We start from the raw sequence: 17425 nt of genomic DNA on the forward strand, positions 1-17425 counted from the left end.
GTCTTTCGTTTAGTAGTATCAACACACCATTTTAAAACAGGTTTTCATGATAGAGCACCTGATTTTAAATTAACTTTCCATTCAACAATGACAGTATTTGTCTCCTCTGTACTCCAGTTGTTTGATTACTCTCTTGGACATGTTTACTACTCAAGCAATTATCTAATTAACTGAGGTAAGAACACTTAATTGGGGAAGTCTTTAAAGTGACTTCCTGTCACATTGCCTCTCTAGGAGGTCTGTTCATGGTTTCATGTCAAATGCTGCTATTTTTGCAAGGCATAAAATTCTCTGCTAGATGTTTCACAAACAAGGTTATAATTTGCTGGAGCTGCCAACTGTGAGGGGTAGAGAAAACAGATCAGTTTCCACTTCGTGTAGTGCTGTTGTCAGGTGTGAGGTTAATTTTGTGTGTTCCCAAAAGCTGGCCTTGAAATACTTTGCACCATTAAGGCAGAGAAAGAATACCATTATAAAGGAGATGGTAACAAATAATGTGGAATGATTTCATACCTGGAGCTGTATTAGGGAGGGAGAAATGAGACATTTCAGCACCTACATGAGGATCTCAGTTTGGAACCACCTTTCTGTTTGGTAAGTTTACAGTAGAGGATTGTGTTTAATGGGTAAAACCATTTAAAAATGCCATGTTTCCTTGTAACATTATGTATTGAAAGTAGGACTGCAGGAGGCAGGCATGTCACATGTCTTGTGGCATGCTGTCCTTGCTTCTGCTGAACACTGCAGGCCTTATTTGACCTTTAATCCCTTAGAAACACCAACCCACTGTCAGAAGATTATGGCTGAAGAATGTAGCATATTGAAACATTTTGGATTTTATGCTTTTTGCCATTTCATGGCTGTCTTCTGCGTTTACATTTTTCAGTATTTTAGAGTAAAAGCCTAAATTTTCTTGATACTCCCAAAAGACCAGATGTTTAAAAGCATGGTTTTTGTTAAAGTCACATGTCTAAATTGCAGTTCTGAAAATGCAAGTGCTTTCTGTTGGCATGTGGAGTCCATTTTTGGCTTGTTTTTGTAGTTGGAAGTTCCCCAGTATGATTAAAACATTCTCAATTTTGACAAATTGAGCACTAGAAACTACTGGATTTGTTATTCTTTTGAGTAAATATGAGGAAAGTAGGTTTCAAGGCATATAAAATTGTATTTATGCTATTAGAAAATGTGTGCTATTTTTATATTCCACTCAATAGAGCATCTGTCTGAGATGAAGAATACCTCGAGTTTTTGTTTTGGCTTCCAGTAAAATTTCTATCACTAATAACAAATGTAAGAATCATTAATGAGATGCTGTGTTGCTCTGTCACATGTCATCCTTCTACTGGGCCCAAGAAGCCCTGAATTATTTTTCTTGCAGTAATGAAGCTTCTGCTGAATGTTGTAGAATGGTTTCTAACTTTCTTCTTAATACAGTCTTTGAGAAAATGGAAGACATGGATTTGAGCTCCCTCATTCTGAGGAGAAATTAAGGTTGAGCTTTATATTTCATAGGTGACTGCTGGGCTCTCCTATGAACAATAATAACTTATTTTTTTTAAATTGTGTTTTGCCTTTTTTGCTTCCAAATTAAAAATTACACTCTGAATGTTTCAGCATTATAATCAGCCCATCTGAAGCCTAAGGATATCAGGATGTATAAGCTATAATGAAAATACAAGTTATATGTAAGTGTGGACCAAGGTTATCCTAGGTTTTAGGCTAGCTGTGTCCTCTTCTCCTCACCAGCTGTATTCCATAGAAAGTTTGTTTTAAAATATGCTTTCATTGTATTATGATTGTAGAAAACATTTTTCTTTTTTAGTTTAATGTAATGGGGGGACAAACCTATTCAAAGTTTATATTTTATAAACTGAAATTGTCTACAGTAGGTAGAATTTGAAGTTGATGGCATTAGAGTATGGTAATTTCTGTGTGACTGTGCACAGCTGCGAACTGTGAAGAAACTTTGAATGAGGAGCAGATTGCTTCATGTCTTTTTATTGAGCAAGTTCTCCAAACTTGCTGATCAAACATGGGAGGCATCCCAACTATGGGGTACTGAAATCTGATGATCCCAAGACTGACAGAGTAACTTTCTCCCTAAGTTTACTAGGCACTGAAGTGAGGCTGACAAGCCTGTAATTACCAGAGTCTTCCTTCTCACCCTTCTTGAAATTTTGCCACCTTTCAGTCAGCTGGAACCTCAGTGGACTACCAAGACTTTTCAAAAATAAGGAGAGAAGTGCTGCAATAAGATCAGCCAGCTCTTTCAGTGCCCTGGGATGAATCCCATTGGGCCCCATAGGAGAAGAGGGTGAAATAGCACAGTATGGTTATATTCCAAATGCTCAGCTGACATTTCCTTTTCTTCTTGGAAGCACATAATGCACATGGACATTTTCTCCATTTCTGTCACGTCAATTTTCTGCTTCCTTTTCTCCTGGAAATATGAAATTATTGCAGCTTGCCAAGGTGCCAATAACTGTGAACTAGTTCAATGAAGAGCTGGTGGTTTATCCTTTAGACATGTTGTGTTGCTGTGTGTGATACAACATCACTCACAAGGGGATTACACTGTGCTTAAATACATCACTCTGTGCAAAACTCTTCAAAACTTGAATTTCTATACTTACTTGGAAAGAAAACCCTTAATGATGGTGAGGAGTATTTCAAGTCCTCTGTTAATTTAAATTCTCTTTAGCCTGTCTTGATGTGTGAGAAGTGCAGATCATGAACATGTCAGTCAGGCAAAGGCAATATTGTTTTACAGCCTTCTCATTATTTAAAGAAAAAAAATCTGTACACACAATTGTCCAGTGAAATTTTGAGGGTAAAGTTATCTTTGACATTTGAGAACTATGACACAGCAATGTAACAGCACATGCTGTTACTTGGAGAAGTTTTGCTGACTTTTATCATAAAGAACTTATTTAAGTTGACTCTTAGAATTGCTTTGCTTTACCATTAGCTACCTAAAGGTATGAAAATTTTTTTTAGCTTTCTTGCCCTTGGTATGGCCATGTTGACTGTCACCAGTCACCTCCTTCTTTCCCATGTGCCTCAGCATAGTTTCCAGGAGTATCTGCTCCATGATCTTATAATATTTGGGTTCTGCTGTGCCAGTGTACTAAATGAAAACTCTATTTTGGTGTATCCTCAGTCTCCCAGTCTTGGGGCAATTATTCCCTTTTGGTTTAATGATGTTTTTCTGTTATGGTAAGAGGCTTTACAATGAAGAAAAGACTAACACATAAAAGCTATTTTATCTTGATCAGACCAAATACCCTGATTTATTAGGGAACTTGCTCAATGCATTTAGGAAAGAGTGAGGTAGATATCTGACTCAAGATATCTTACTTTCTATCTCAATATGGTTAAATCTCCCCCCAGCCCCAAAATACTTTCGTGAATAATTACAACAGAGAGCTTTGAAGATGTGAGGATATGAAGTACAGTGGCTGAATGCCATTTCTGGGTTCTCTGTGGTTAGAAAATACAGGGAAGTTGATGTCTGCCAGAAAGGTAAAGCTGCATGCCCTTTTAGTTGGAGATACTCTGTGTTTTGCTGGCCCTGGATTCCTGAAGTTCCTATCTACTTCCTGAAAACCTGTAAGATAACCCATTTGTAAAAATAGGTATTTTTAAATTCTTGTGTCTATCTTTGGGATAAAGAAGTAATTCATCTTTTTACTAATTTTCCTTAATGTGGCTTTTTTTTTGACGTGTAAGCACCTTTATTTTATCGTGTGGGAAACATGGGGAAAAGCCACTTTGTTCTGGATATTTTAAGTAAATTTCAGATTTTTTTGTGTTTATATATGAGCATCTCAGGTGGTAGGTATCATATAACGTGAGATATACTTTTTTTTTTAATGAGAAATGCAAAATAAGAGTGAATTAATCCAAACTAAGAGTGAGAAGAACTCAATGATTATCTGTATTTTGGTTTTGTATTTTATCCTGAAGCTCTGTTATAGCTGAGTGGCATGCTTATGGTTAAAGGCAGTTTTGTGCAACCTATTTAAAACATTTAGAAATGCAGTTTTAGAGTAGCTAAAATGGAGATAGAGGAAGTTCATTTGACAGTGCAGTCTGGAAGATGTATAAACGCTCAACCACCAACTCGAGTGTGCAGGTAGTTATGGCTGAGTTTGCCATCTGCATATCAGTGTTGGTTTTATGGACCTGTGAAGGAAGACAATTTTTAAAGACATTAACTGTTGTTCACCTTTATCCCTTACTTTATTGTAAGACAGCTTATTACACTCTCTTCTCCTCCCTATCCTTTATAAATTTTAAAGGTCGTATCCTCTTGCCTCAATCTTTGTACCCTAGGAGTTGCATATATTGGAATTAAGAGTTGTAAAAGAAACACTGCTTGTATTTTAAAAAAACAAAAGCAAAACAAACCTGTCTTCACCTTGTCAATTTACTAAGAGGCTAAATAAATTAGGAGTTTGGCTTCCTTACCTCCTGCCCGCAGAAGACAAAATATTTGGTTTTCACAGTAAAGCACTCTGCAAGTGTAATGCAAATCTAATTCAAATTGTAGTGCAAATCTGTGCTTTCTACACCTATTTCAAAGGAACTCCCGATGTTTCAAGTTGTTTCCCTTTTTTACGTCAGAACAGTAGGCAACATTTTGGCCATTCTCCTGAGATTGGATTGTACAAGTCACAATTTCAGCTTTTGATTTTGGGAATTATGTGTATGGCTATCACCAATATGTGTATCATACACAGAACACTAGCACAACGTGTGGGAGGTCTAAATTTAAATCTCCCTTCTTGATTCAGAGCAGTTTATCCTGCATTACCTGGAGGCATTCATGGATGTGAATCTGGATCCCCTGTTTCAAACCATGCCATTCAACAAGCTTATCAAGCCAGAGCACAAGTTTGGGAGTATATTCATATGTATGCTTCTCCTATGGTATAGCTCTGTGCAAAGAATGCAGCTTGGAATAGCAGTTATGATAAAGTTGCATTTAATCAAAAATCCTCTGTTCATGTCTTTGTGTATAAATAGCAAATAATTACTTATACTCAGAATAACTCATTAAAATTCCATTTAAAGCCATTAAAGTTAATCTGGGCATTTAAAAGGTCGTTATCAAGCAATTAGTTTGCTGTCTGGATTTATTTTAATTGCATCTGAAAGGGGAAATTGGAAATGGAAGAAACTTGCAGACAAAGCAACAAAAATAAATAAAAGTACTTCCTGTCTGTTGAAAGAACTTTCCAGAAAAGTAGATATGGATTTCCAAAAGTAGGCTTCCTTTTTGATTGCCTGTTCTTTCCCCTTGCTTCTTAACTCTGCAGAAAAGTTATGTTTCTGTCACTTTTTCATTTCCATGATGTGGCTACATCAGAGAAGACCAAATTATTTCCTTAGTGATGACATGGTGTGGAAAAATTAATTGAAAGATAAAGTCCTTATTCAATTACCAATTTCCAGCATTCTGTGCTACTGTCTGTCTTAGCTCATTGTCATCAGGAAGGTGTCCCTGCCCAGAGCAGAGGGGTTGGGACTAAATTATCTGGAAGGTCCCTTCCAACCCTTAGCATTCCATCATCAATACCCTGGAGAGCAGGATGTGTTCTGCAATGGCTGCACAGTGAAAGCATCCCAAACTTTCTGCTTTTATTAGCTTGATTTTTTTTTTTTTCTTTAAAGTAAAATAGCTAGCAGAAAGAAAATTAATACTCAAATAGTGTAAACCTTCTGAATTATCATGGTAATGACTGGGAGAATACAATGCCAGAGAACAGACATTTTGGGGCACTGGTGAATCACTCCATGTATAACTTTTCAGCATACTGAATATGCTTGAGGATATTAAATAAAAAAAAGTCAGAACAGACAGTGATTTATTAATATTTCTAAGAGCTTCAGTCTGAAGAAAATACTGTAAGTCCTTGTTGTGAAATAAAGAACATTCTACCTGACACTTGGGCCAAATTCAAGTCATAATTTGGGGTTTTAGTCTTATAATTTGCTGTGGAATCATTGAAGCATTAACTTCTTTCCCAGATGTTTTATTTGATTTGTGCTGTGGTGCTGCCACGGTGGGTGTGATCAAAGGCTCTTTAGCTGATGCCTCCTCACTGCTGGAGTGGGCAGCAGTTCCCTCCTTGAGCAGTGGCTGGCACTGACTGCAAACTCTGCTTTTATTCCAGTTGTTTCCAATTTGTTGTCTTTGGTGTTTTAAAGTGGGGAGTGAGATGAGCCAGTGGATTAGTTGGAGTGAAAAGGCAGACAAATTTTTACTTGTAAAGAAAGGAAATTGCTGTAGCTGTGAAAGATGGAATCCTGTTAATAGCTTTTAACTGGCATCTTGGTCACTGAGATCAAATAGATGGGTAATACTTCCCTGCCTTTACCCCTCCTGAGGAGATAAGTTATGTTTTGGAGAGCCTGGCAACAGAGCCAGGAGTGACCAGGGGCCAGGCAGGACAGTGCCCTTGTTGTCCCCAGGGCTGCCCCACATCCAGGCCCCTGGATCCTCAGGCAGTGGTTCTGGGGCTGCAGCTCCCAGATCAGACTGCTTGGGCATTTAAAGGCTGTTGGTGCACTCAAGGAAGATGTGTAAAGAATAGATATCAATGGTGAGCTGGCACTTGTATAAAAGTTTTTTTGCAATTGGCCTCTGGCACAATTTGGAATAAATTAAAATGGTTTAAATTCTCCCTAAGAGAATGATTCCCACTTACACATTAATGGAATACATTTTTGCCATTTTCTGATACAACATAGTGTATAATATCACTGTGGATAATGGCTGAGTTAATAGACTGAATATAAGGAATTAAATCTCTCTATCAATATTCTTCAGTATTATGTGGTTTTGTTCTATTAAGCAAAGCACTATGTTAATACAGTCAGAGGATAAAATTGTGCAGACTGTTGAGTCTTTGGGGATTTTGGCCTTGGATTTTTTGAATCACAAACTTTTGATTGCAGCATGAACCTTCTTCTAAAAAAATTAGGACATTTCAGTGGTAAAATATCATCCAGAGTATTTCATTTTCTTACCATGTAGATTTCTCAAAAGCTTGTAAGAGACAAGTCATTAACATTTAGATTTTTGGTTGCTTTCTCTATAATCTTGATGTTCAAACAAAGGTTTGGATCATGATTTGATGTTCAGCCTCTGTTCTGCTCATGCATTTTATCCTGTTGTACAAACTATTATTATAATATGATTAGTTAGCTTGCTCTAAGAGGAGCTGGGTTTTAGGTTAGTAATAGCTGCCTTTGAGAGCCTGGAAGTTTAAGGGAAACTTAGGCTGCAACAAGGCAAATATTAAAATACAGATCCCTCAAAAGATTAAGTACCAAACTTGAGTAGTTATGTTAGCAATTTTTTGTCTGCCTCATAGTGTTTATTCCATTCTCTAATTATATCTTGTGTTTAATGAGATAATGTATTTTTGAGTAGTGAATAAGTATAGAACTTCTTTTTAAAAACAAATTTCTCTGCGTGCTTAGAATGTTTTGCTGAAGTAGTCAAGGCCAAAAGTGAAATCCACAACTTTTAAATGAAGATCTGAAATACTTTGAAGACAAATTATGACTATTTTTTTGGAAGTGCTTTTATGATATTTTTCACAGGAGCTGCTTCCTAGCCACCTTTTAAATCAACTCTGCAGAGAACTATTTCTATTTGAGTGTTTTGCTTTGCTGGTCTAATGGAGCTCTGATTATGCTTTTATGTGCTACCACAATATATATATCAAAAAAACCCAGCAAAATATAAAAAAGACCAAACCAAACAAAGAAATTTCAACAAAAAAAAGCTGAACAAACAAAAGCCAATTACCACCACCACCACCAAAAAAAAAACCCAAACCAAAACAACAATAAACAATCAATCAAAAAAAAAAAAAAAATCCCTGAAACCCCCCCCAAACCAAAACACAAACCAAAAAAAACCACCCCAATGTCCCAAAAATTTGTCACACCCTTATGGTCTTCATAGAATTCATTAATCTGCAGTGTTAACAGTAAGGCTAAAGCAGCAGATCAAGGCTGTTACTGCTATTTGAATAACTTGGCTTTTGTTTCAGCACAAGCAATCTGCAGTGACTGTTCCTGTAATGGTATTTTCCAGAGAGTCTTGGAGACACTCACTTTGACTGACAATGTTATAGGGCAGGGCACTTCTGGACAATTTATGCCCCTTAAAACACCCACTCAATGTGCAGTGTTGCTTAATGTGCAGTGTTCTATCAGGACTATAATTTACAGCAAATTGAACATATTTCCCAGTCCATTTAAGGACTCTCAATTGTTAGAAGTCTCATGTCCTCTTTTATATTTTGTTGTTATTTTTGTGATGGTTTTTGAGTTTTGCTTGATGCCAGTGGCAGATTTATCTTACTTCTTCTATATTTAATTATAGTTACAGTGGAATTCTTTCTGTGAAAAAGCAAGTCTGACTTGCATTCCCTCTGAAACTGTTTTGACAAGTAAAACAAAATGAATTCCTGCATAGTGCTATTCATAATGTTTCTGGCCACATTCCTTGATGCAGAGAAAACAATTGGGAGAAAGGATGGATACTTTTAAAGTTCTCCTCCTTCTTTGTTTTGTGGTGAGTAGTTATAGGATCCCTGTTCAGATACGTGTCAACATGAGGTTCTGTAAAAAGCTGGAGCTCTGACTTCAGTGACTGCTTGACTCTCAAAAATTCCGGATACACAGATTGTACTTCCAGGATTTTTTTTTAGCAATAATATAAACCTGTCTTGACAGTTTTGAGTTTTTTGTCTGTGGGCAATGAATCTTTGTACACATTTTTCCTTTTTATATTGTCAGTGTGTGCTGGTAACTTCATGGAAATGGCTTCAGGAAGTCTCATTTGCTCTTTTCACCAGCATTGCAGTACAGTTCTCTCATTTAATATATAGTTTCTTCTTTGGTTTGTCCCTAGGTGATGCACTTTTCTAAGTGAAATTAAACTCCTGTCATCCTTTAAAACCGAATTCTTTAAATCTGGCTACAAACACCTTTCTTTACTTGTAACTTGCTGCTCTCTATCCCATGTAGTTACTCTTTCAATTCTTTATCAGCTTTCACTGACAAACTGAGTGTACAAAAGCTCAGCCCAGGCTGATGAGGTTTGGTGCAACCAACAGTGATTTTTCCTCCTTTGCCTGTTGCAGACTTTGAACTTGAGAGAGTCTTTTAGTTCTTCTGTTCAGAGCTATTTGAAGAAATAGCCAGAAACATCCCTTAGCCATTTTGATTTCTGCTTGTTCTGTTCAGTCAGGAGATTGTAGTCCTTGCTCAATTCTGCCTGCGATGCAAGTAATTCCTAATTTCTTGTTGCTGTGTTCCTGTTTGATTCACAGCTGATTTAGGATGGCTGCTGATTCAGTCCTGGGCTCATTGTTTGGGTCATTGTTTTATGTGATGTGACTGTTGGGGTGACATCAGCACCCTGTTTGTGTGATTTTTCTCAGTGTAGTTATGGTGACACGTGAACAGACAGTCTAAATATGTCAAATTTGCATTTCAACTGATGCAGCCTTCACTGCTCTTTATTGATTTAAATGGCTTTGTGCTGCTTTAAAACAGTGAAAGGTCTGCCTTTTGCTTTCAATATGTTGTTATGATTGTTAAGCCGTACTTGCCATGTTGTTGCTACTTAGGCAGCCACGCAAAAATCACCAGGGCTGCACCTTAACATGAGCTCAATGTTCAGTACTAGGTCCATGGTTCCTTTTTGCTTTTCTGTAACTATTTCTAGAAGTAGGCCTGTTTTTTCCACTTTCCAGGCTGCTTTCAATTATAGTGAGACAACAGCAGGCTTTTGACAAATTCTATCAAAAAGCAGATTACACTTCTATCCTTAGAATATTTCTTGAGATGTACTAGATATTAAGGTTGGTATATTTTCCACTGCAGTCTCCCACCAAAAGGAAAGTGTAGTACAAAGATAGTAAATACCTCTTCATGCAGCTACAACTGCAGGACTGAGGAATAAATGGATGGAGAAAAAAGTGACAAATTGCTTTCAAAGGATTCAGTAATCCTCTACTGAGAAAAACTCAACTTAGAATTAAGTGCATCAGGGCATGCCTTTCTATTTTTATCTAAGTTGTCTTCCATCTTTCACACCAAAATGTTCTGACACTTATTATTTATTATTTATTATAGCCACTTTCTATGTCTTTGTGATATTTCACACTTCCAATCATGTTTGTGGTTCAACGAGCTCCATCTACAATGCAATAATTAGATCTACATGCTTTCTATTTGTTATAGGTGAATAAATATTTCAGTGCTCTATTTTTACTCTGTTTCCTGTGTTTTGCAATATTGCTTGGTTATGACATGCACTCCCACAGCTGGTTGTCCATTTAGTAATTCCTAATGTCACACAAAATGCACATTCTGTTTTGACAGGAGATTCTGTGTCTGCAGATGAGCACCTCATCTGTTGTGTTTTTGAGAGACTGGTCCTTTTTGGCCATAGAATCTAATTTTGTGGAGTGAAATTCTGCTCTTGGATAGTGCCAATGATCATCTGATTAGGCTTGCTTTACTCCTGCTACTCTTAAGGATGCTTAGAATGAAAATAATTTTACTATTTACTGATGGAAAACGTACTGTGTAGGGTGATTTACTCTGAATAATGAACATCACTCACACACACACTTAGGCTACAGTACCTGGTACTATTCATAATTATTGGTATAAAAAGAGAATTTAATTGATTAAAGAGCTTGCCAATATACTAAGCCTTAACTAAACTCTGTGAACAGAAAGTCAAGCACTGGAAAGTTGCCTTCCTTAAACTAAGGTGTTCTTACTTTAATTGTCTAAGAATTTAGAAAATTACTCAACACTAATTACTTCAGTATCTTTTTTTATATGCAATCTACTGCAGAATGCTAGAAATAGATGTGTTATCTTTTCTTTATTAATGCTTATTTGATTTGGAAGCCAGGGAATTTATTGGGAAAAGTACTTGAAGATTGCTTTGGAATTTTGTAAAGATGAAGATCCCAATGGAAGAATATTTCTGCCATACCCTACAAGTGGTTATTATGAAACCTTGGAGTTGAATACTACCATTTTTTGTTGCATTTATTGTATGCAGGACAGAGGTAGTGAGCAACTGAATAAGAGTTGCTGATTGTGGATTTCAAGTTGACTAGGTACTAAACCATGTCTAGTTATAGTTAGTATGGTAAGTATTGCAACTGGGAACAGAAGCAAACATTCTTTCAGGAGCACAGAAATTCATGCCATCACCATGTGGTAATTTGCCTGTTTTGTCTTCTATCAGTGCATGTTAGCAACTGAGTGCCTTTATTGACAGGGCCAGGGAGACTCTCCAGCTCCTACCAGACTTCTGTGAGACTTTGATTTAAGTAGGAGTTTGCAGAAGTGAGACCTGGTATGGTAAAAGTCATTAGCTACAGGCATGTTAAATATTCACATCTCCCACAGGGATGTTGCACATCTGCAGCTCTGTGAAATGTAATTCCTTGGGTTTTTTTCCTTCAGTCCAGAGGGGTGTATATCCAAAGAGACAAATTGAGGGAACAGGCTTGCTCACATACAAGGGATCCTTTCCATCTTGTTTAAAAAAAAAACAAAACCTCAGTTTGTCAGCCTTTAATCATCTTGTTCCTAGTTCAGCTCCATTTGATCAAAGCATAGTGACTTCCATCAGTATCTCTCTTACCTCATAATATTAATTTCCACTGGGAAGTTGGATAGAGTATTACCAAAGATAGCTTAATTATCAATGACAATAATACCTGTGCAAATGTAGCATCACAAGCATGTTATATTTTTTATAAATCTTCCTGGTTTAACAGTGAACTCCAAGGCAGAGATTTTGTTTTGGTGAACCATTGATTAAGAATGTTGTCTCTTTGACCAAATGAATTAAGGTGTGGCACAACTTTCATCTCTGTGGAAATCCAATACTACTTTTCATTCTTGCACACCTTTCCTTTCCCAGTGACATGTATAAATACAAGACAGGGATATCTTTCTGAATATTCATAACACTGATGTGCTATGACAGGTTTAATCTGAGCCATCAAGAGGATGTAGACTGTATTTCCACTGGATGTCACTCTTAGCTTAGGTCTGTGGGAGTTTATCACTAAGGTGTTGTCTGCATGAACCTGATACCTGTTGGCTTGTTTTTTAAAATACATTTATTTAACCTCGTGGTTCTAAGTGTATTTTTTGAGGAGAAAATGTGTTGAAGATAGTAACGATGACATTCTGAGTTAGTTTTCACTAGTGTGATTTTAGTGTATTTCTGAAGGGGTGATGACTTTGTGAAACTCAACAGTGTAGAGATGCACTTGGATAAAATTCTCAGCTATTAAGAGAATGTATTCATGAGTCTATTTCAAATAATTCCCCTTTGCTTCGGAAACCTGATATTCCACAATAAATTTGTGGGGTTTAAATTTTTTTAAATTTATTTGGTGGGGGTTTTTTTGTTTGCAATTGTAGCTTTTCTACAGCCAGAACCAGAAGTGGCTGGCATGGAGTGGACAACATTGCATTCCTTTCCATCATTTGCTTAGGTAAATTCAGTATACAAGAGAGACTTGATCCTAGTAAATACACTCTCAGAAGTAATTTTGGGTTATGCAAAAGAACTAAACTATTTATTAATTGATGTTCTGTAGTACTCTAGTAGAAGCAGAAATTTAAAATATATCACACATAGTTTTTGTTTGCCTGTATTCCATTAAATTATCATAGGGTGCTCCTGGTTCTGTAGTGTTTTATTTTGTAATTCTTTTCAGGGTCACACAGAACAGCACAAACTGCAATCTCTGTAATCACATCAGAAGTTTGGCTCTTTGGCTTGACACTGACAGTGTCAGAATATATTGATCACAAACAGTCTTGGAAATTAACATTCCTCTAAGGTGAGTTGTTAATGGATCTTTGTAATGTTAAGTATCTTTGATATTTAAATGTCACATGATTTTGATTCAAAGTCAGAGCAGAGGTGATAAAACTGATACGGATATAGGAGCTTCCCTCTCCCTGTGACCACAGATCACAGGAATCACTTCTGTGGGCTGGAAGTGAAGCCCCATGGATGAATTTGGAAGTTCTGCACCATGATGGCTTTTACTCTCACAGAACTGGTATAAGCAGCTGATGCAAGCCTAAAGAAAGAGGTTAAGTGTCACTATCTGTTTTAACTTAGTTTTTCAATTCTCAGTGACATTTACTCCATATATGTCCCAAAATGCCAAATCAGTGTGTTTGTATTCCAGCCTCATCTGAGAGTTACTGAACACACATAAGCAGGGCTAAAATATTGCAGCTCACACATGGCCCTTGGCAGCCCTTCCCTGGTCCTTCAGGTACTGGCAAGGCTGATTCCTTTTCAGCATCTGCTAAAGGCAGAGATGATTGTTCATGCACAGTCACCACATGCAGCCTCTTTGGTTTTGTGTTACTCCTATACAAATTTTGTTCCTATTAGTAAAAATATTATTTTAGTATTTGTATTCTGTTTTCTTTGACATTTCCATTGAAAATGCTTGCAACAATTATCATTAATGTATTTGATGATAATATCTGAGTATTTAGTAACACAAAATACACATCATACCCTACAGTCTGATTAATTTTTGGGAGACTGTTGGTAATTACTGCAACAGTGTTTTCAATCCTAGTCTTATGCTAAAAAGAGGAGTGGGTGTGTTTGACACCACCTTGAGGGTATGTAGGCACTGAATTTATTTATGGCACATGTAATCCTGGTTCTGACTGGTATTTTCGTTACTTCAGAGGTTAAACTATTAAAATTAAACTGGATATAGATGTCAACTTAGAAATCTTTTCCATCTGCTGTCTAGCAGGTGATAGTTGTGTGAAGAAATTGAGAAATTCCCTCTCCATGCTTGGCAAATCTAGTACAATTCACAGCAATTGATATTGGTTTTGGTTTTTTTTTTTAACTGAAACAGGAAATATAGCAATACAAATCAATATATTTCTGTCTTATTGGAACTATGTATGATATTAAATATAGGTAAAAGTCTAAATATATGTTACTGCTAAACAATCTAAGCTTGTATACACTTAAAGGAGGGTAAAGTGGCAAAAATAAATAAAAATTAATTAATCAGACTCTTACTTCTGTATGTTTGTAGAAGAACAGCACAACTATGTGTTTTCCTCCATTGTTTTAGTGTATGAGGTACATTGGTTAGAGTCCATTCAACATTAAGAACTTTCCAACCAGCCTGTACCTTGACTCCTTGGTGGCTGTCTTGGCATTTAGGGATTGTTATTGATTAGAGGTGCCATCTTTTGTTTGTTCTTGTATTTAAAGTTGTGGTTTTATTCCTTTTTATTACCTTTGCATCCATACATTTAGAACAAATCTGTTTGATTTGATGATTCAATGGGAGCAGTGTTTTGTGGATTTTCCCCCCCTCCTTTTTAACCAATACTTGTTTGCTATAATTCAAGGTTATGATTTATATCTTAGAAATGCCCTAAGTATAGAACTGACTTATTTTTGCATTTTTACTTATTTATTTCACCTCTTAAGGTACATTCAGTGTCTGGTTTGGAGTCCTGAAGATTTTCTTAAGTTGTCATAAGGAAAATAATTGGCAGGCTACTAATAATTTCCTTCTATGGGGAAACTGATAGTGGAAAGAAGGTAAGAGGAAACAGCTTCTCTGGTTTGACATGGATGAAAGAGCAAAAAATGACCCTACTCTACCAACATTATAACCTCCAATAAGTGTGGAATTAATAAGAGAAGGATGAAGCATTGCTACTGAATCAAACATGGTAAAAGCAGCTTGTTCAGTTTTCCACCCATGTTGCATTTGCATTGCTTTCTCTATAAGGAACAGTAAACCCTTTTGTTGTTGCTTTAATGAGTCGTTTATGTTGTTGCTTTGCATCATATGTTCTGCAGGAAGTTTCTCAGCTTTTCTTTGTTGCTTTTGATGTTAAACACTGATCATCAAAGCTATGTTGTGGAATTAGGATGTAACTTCAGTGTTTGTTCTCTTAGACATGCAGAAATACCAACTGACATCAGTTCAGAAGATTTAGGTTCCCTTTTGGATGTCAACTTTTGACATTTCTTGTCACTTTTTTTTAACAGCTCAAAAAGAGATTGATCCTTTCTTTTTGCAGATCTTTTGTTGATGTTCTTACAACTCTGAAAGAATTTCAGGAAATAATAGTCTTGATTTGTGTGCTCTTATTTTATTCTAGATGACTCAGTGCATAAAAAGAAATGGCCACTGTTCCCAGGTAAATGAGTCAGAAGTCTATACTATCCACCCTGTCTTCATGGTAGAAGGATCTAAAAAGTTGTCAAAACAACTTAGATACTTAGACATGGCCAATTTTTTTTTTTTTTTTTTTTTTTTTTTTTGCTTGCTTGTTAGGCACATGTGAAAATTTACATTCCTGTATTGTGAGCACTTACAAAAATATTTATTTCCCTATTGTTATACTGTTTTTCAGACAGCAGTTTTCCCATGGGCACCATCTCCCCTAACCCTTTGCTGAATTTATCTCCAGTTTTTAACAAAAAACCTATAAAACTGGAGATTTCTTGGAGGAAAAAAAAAAATCAATCACTGCTTGATATATGATGCACAGTGGAAGGGAATGTCTGCATGTAAATCTTGTTTGGCATTTCTCTTACATTCTGGAAAGATGATTTATCCACTGAGCTCCTCTTTTGTACACTGAGCTGTTCTTTTTATACCCCCAACATGAGTATTTCTGTTGTCTCCTTTGTAAAGTGACTTCCCACATAATTACATCAACACAGGCAGGAGTGAGTCTGGGTCGAAGGTTGATGCAGAGAATTTGGGATACATTTTTAAACAGAGGAGAGGAGAAACCACAACCTCTACTCACATGTATACAGGAACAAAATTTCTCTTCAGACACAAGGAAGGCCTTTTTTGACAGTAGCTGTATTAAAAGTATGAAAAACATAGTGGTTTTTTTCTCTGTTTCACCCCTTGCCACCAAAACATTTACTGCTGAAATTTTTTCTTGCTGAAAGTTATCCAAGCATTTCTAATACCAGCATTTCAAAAGAAAATTCATGTAGTGCATGAGACATATCAATCAGATGTTGTAGCAGACCTTTTCACATGAACCAAACAGATTGTGTGTAAAATAATATTGGATGTATTATGTACTGATGGGCAGCAGGAACACTTTAAAGTTTCTGTGGTGCTAATCTGTCAATCTGGTTACAAAGAGGAATGTTTGTCATTGTCATTGCATGGATTATTTTACTGGATTTAATGATCACTTTTTCTCCAATGGTCATTTTATCTGGATTATGAACCTGGCTTGCTGCATCAGGATTTTTGTAAAATGGACATAACCTAATAGGACTTGTAAAAGTTCTCACATATGGAGAGGAGGATGTGCACCAACCTCCCCCTCTGGTGTAACAGCCTCTGTTCACCAGGCTTGACCTAAGGAACCTGGAAAATTGGAATTGTGAACAACAATAATCAAACTCTTCTAAGAAGTTGGACCTTGAAGTTGTTGAAGTGCATTGGGTTTTGCACAAACAGGAAAGTTAAACACCCTAACAGGTGTGCAATGAGTTCCAAGAGAAACTCGTTGTCAGGAAGGTTTTGTGGATATTCTTGTGCACGGTGATGTGTGTCTGGGTTATTGCTAATGCTGTAAGAAGTACAATTGAGGCAGCTTAAGTTGTCCTAGTTCTGAACCAAGGGACATAAACCAAGCTTACCTTCTGACAACAGCAATAGAAGCTCATTTTTCTAGTTAAGGTTTAACAGTATTCATGTTTTCCTTGCTACTACATTAATTAAGCAACTGTGATGCTGCTCAGGCTGCAGATCAAGTCCAGCAAACAGGAAAGAAAGTGCATCATGGCTAGGCTATTAACTCAAATGAGAGTCATGAGGTGTTCTAAGCCTATTTTCTATTGCAGTTCTGGGCTTTGAAATTCATGTTGAATCAGAGCAAGGCTGAACTACTAACTATGGCCTGATTCAGGTAATTTTGATCCGTGTATAGAAAGTCCTAAATCAATTAATGCTATCATAGACAGAATAGCTAGCTTAGATCATATTCTTATGTTTTCAGGTGTTGCCAAAGGTGGGTTAGAAAAGCTGAAGAAGTGCTTGGGCCAGAGTGACTTGGAAGCTACAGGCACCTGAGAAACTCTTTGTGACATGAACAGTCTCCTTTATCCCAAATAATCTCAGAAGGGGCTATGGGTACATGTAGAACTGTGTGGAGCTAATTAGCTCCTGTGTCAGAGGAGTTTAATCAGATTGAAAGAATGAGGGCACAATCAGGTGAGTGTGGAAAATTTCCTTAAACTGGTGAGATTTATTAATTTTGCTGCTCTTGTTTATGGTGCCTCTGACAGGAATTACATTGCTGG

The sequence above is a fragment of the Erithacus rubecula genome (assembly GCF_903797595.1).
Source record: "Erithacus rubecula genome assembly, chromosome: 6".
Lineage (NCBI taxonomy): Eukaryota > Metazoa > Chordata > Aves > Passeriformes > Muscicapidae > Erithacus > Erithacus rubecula.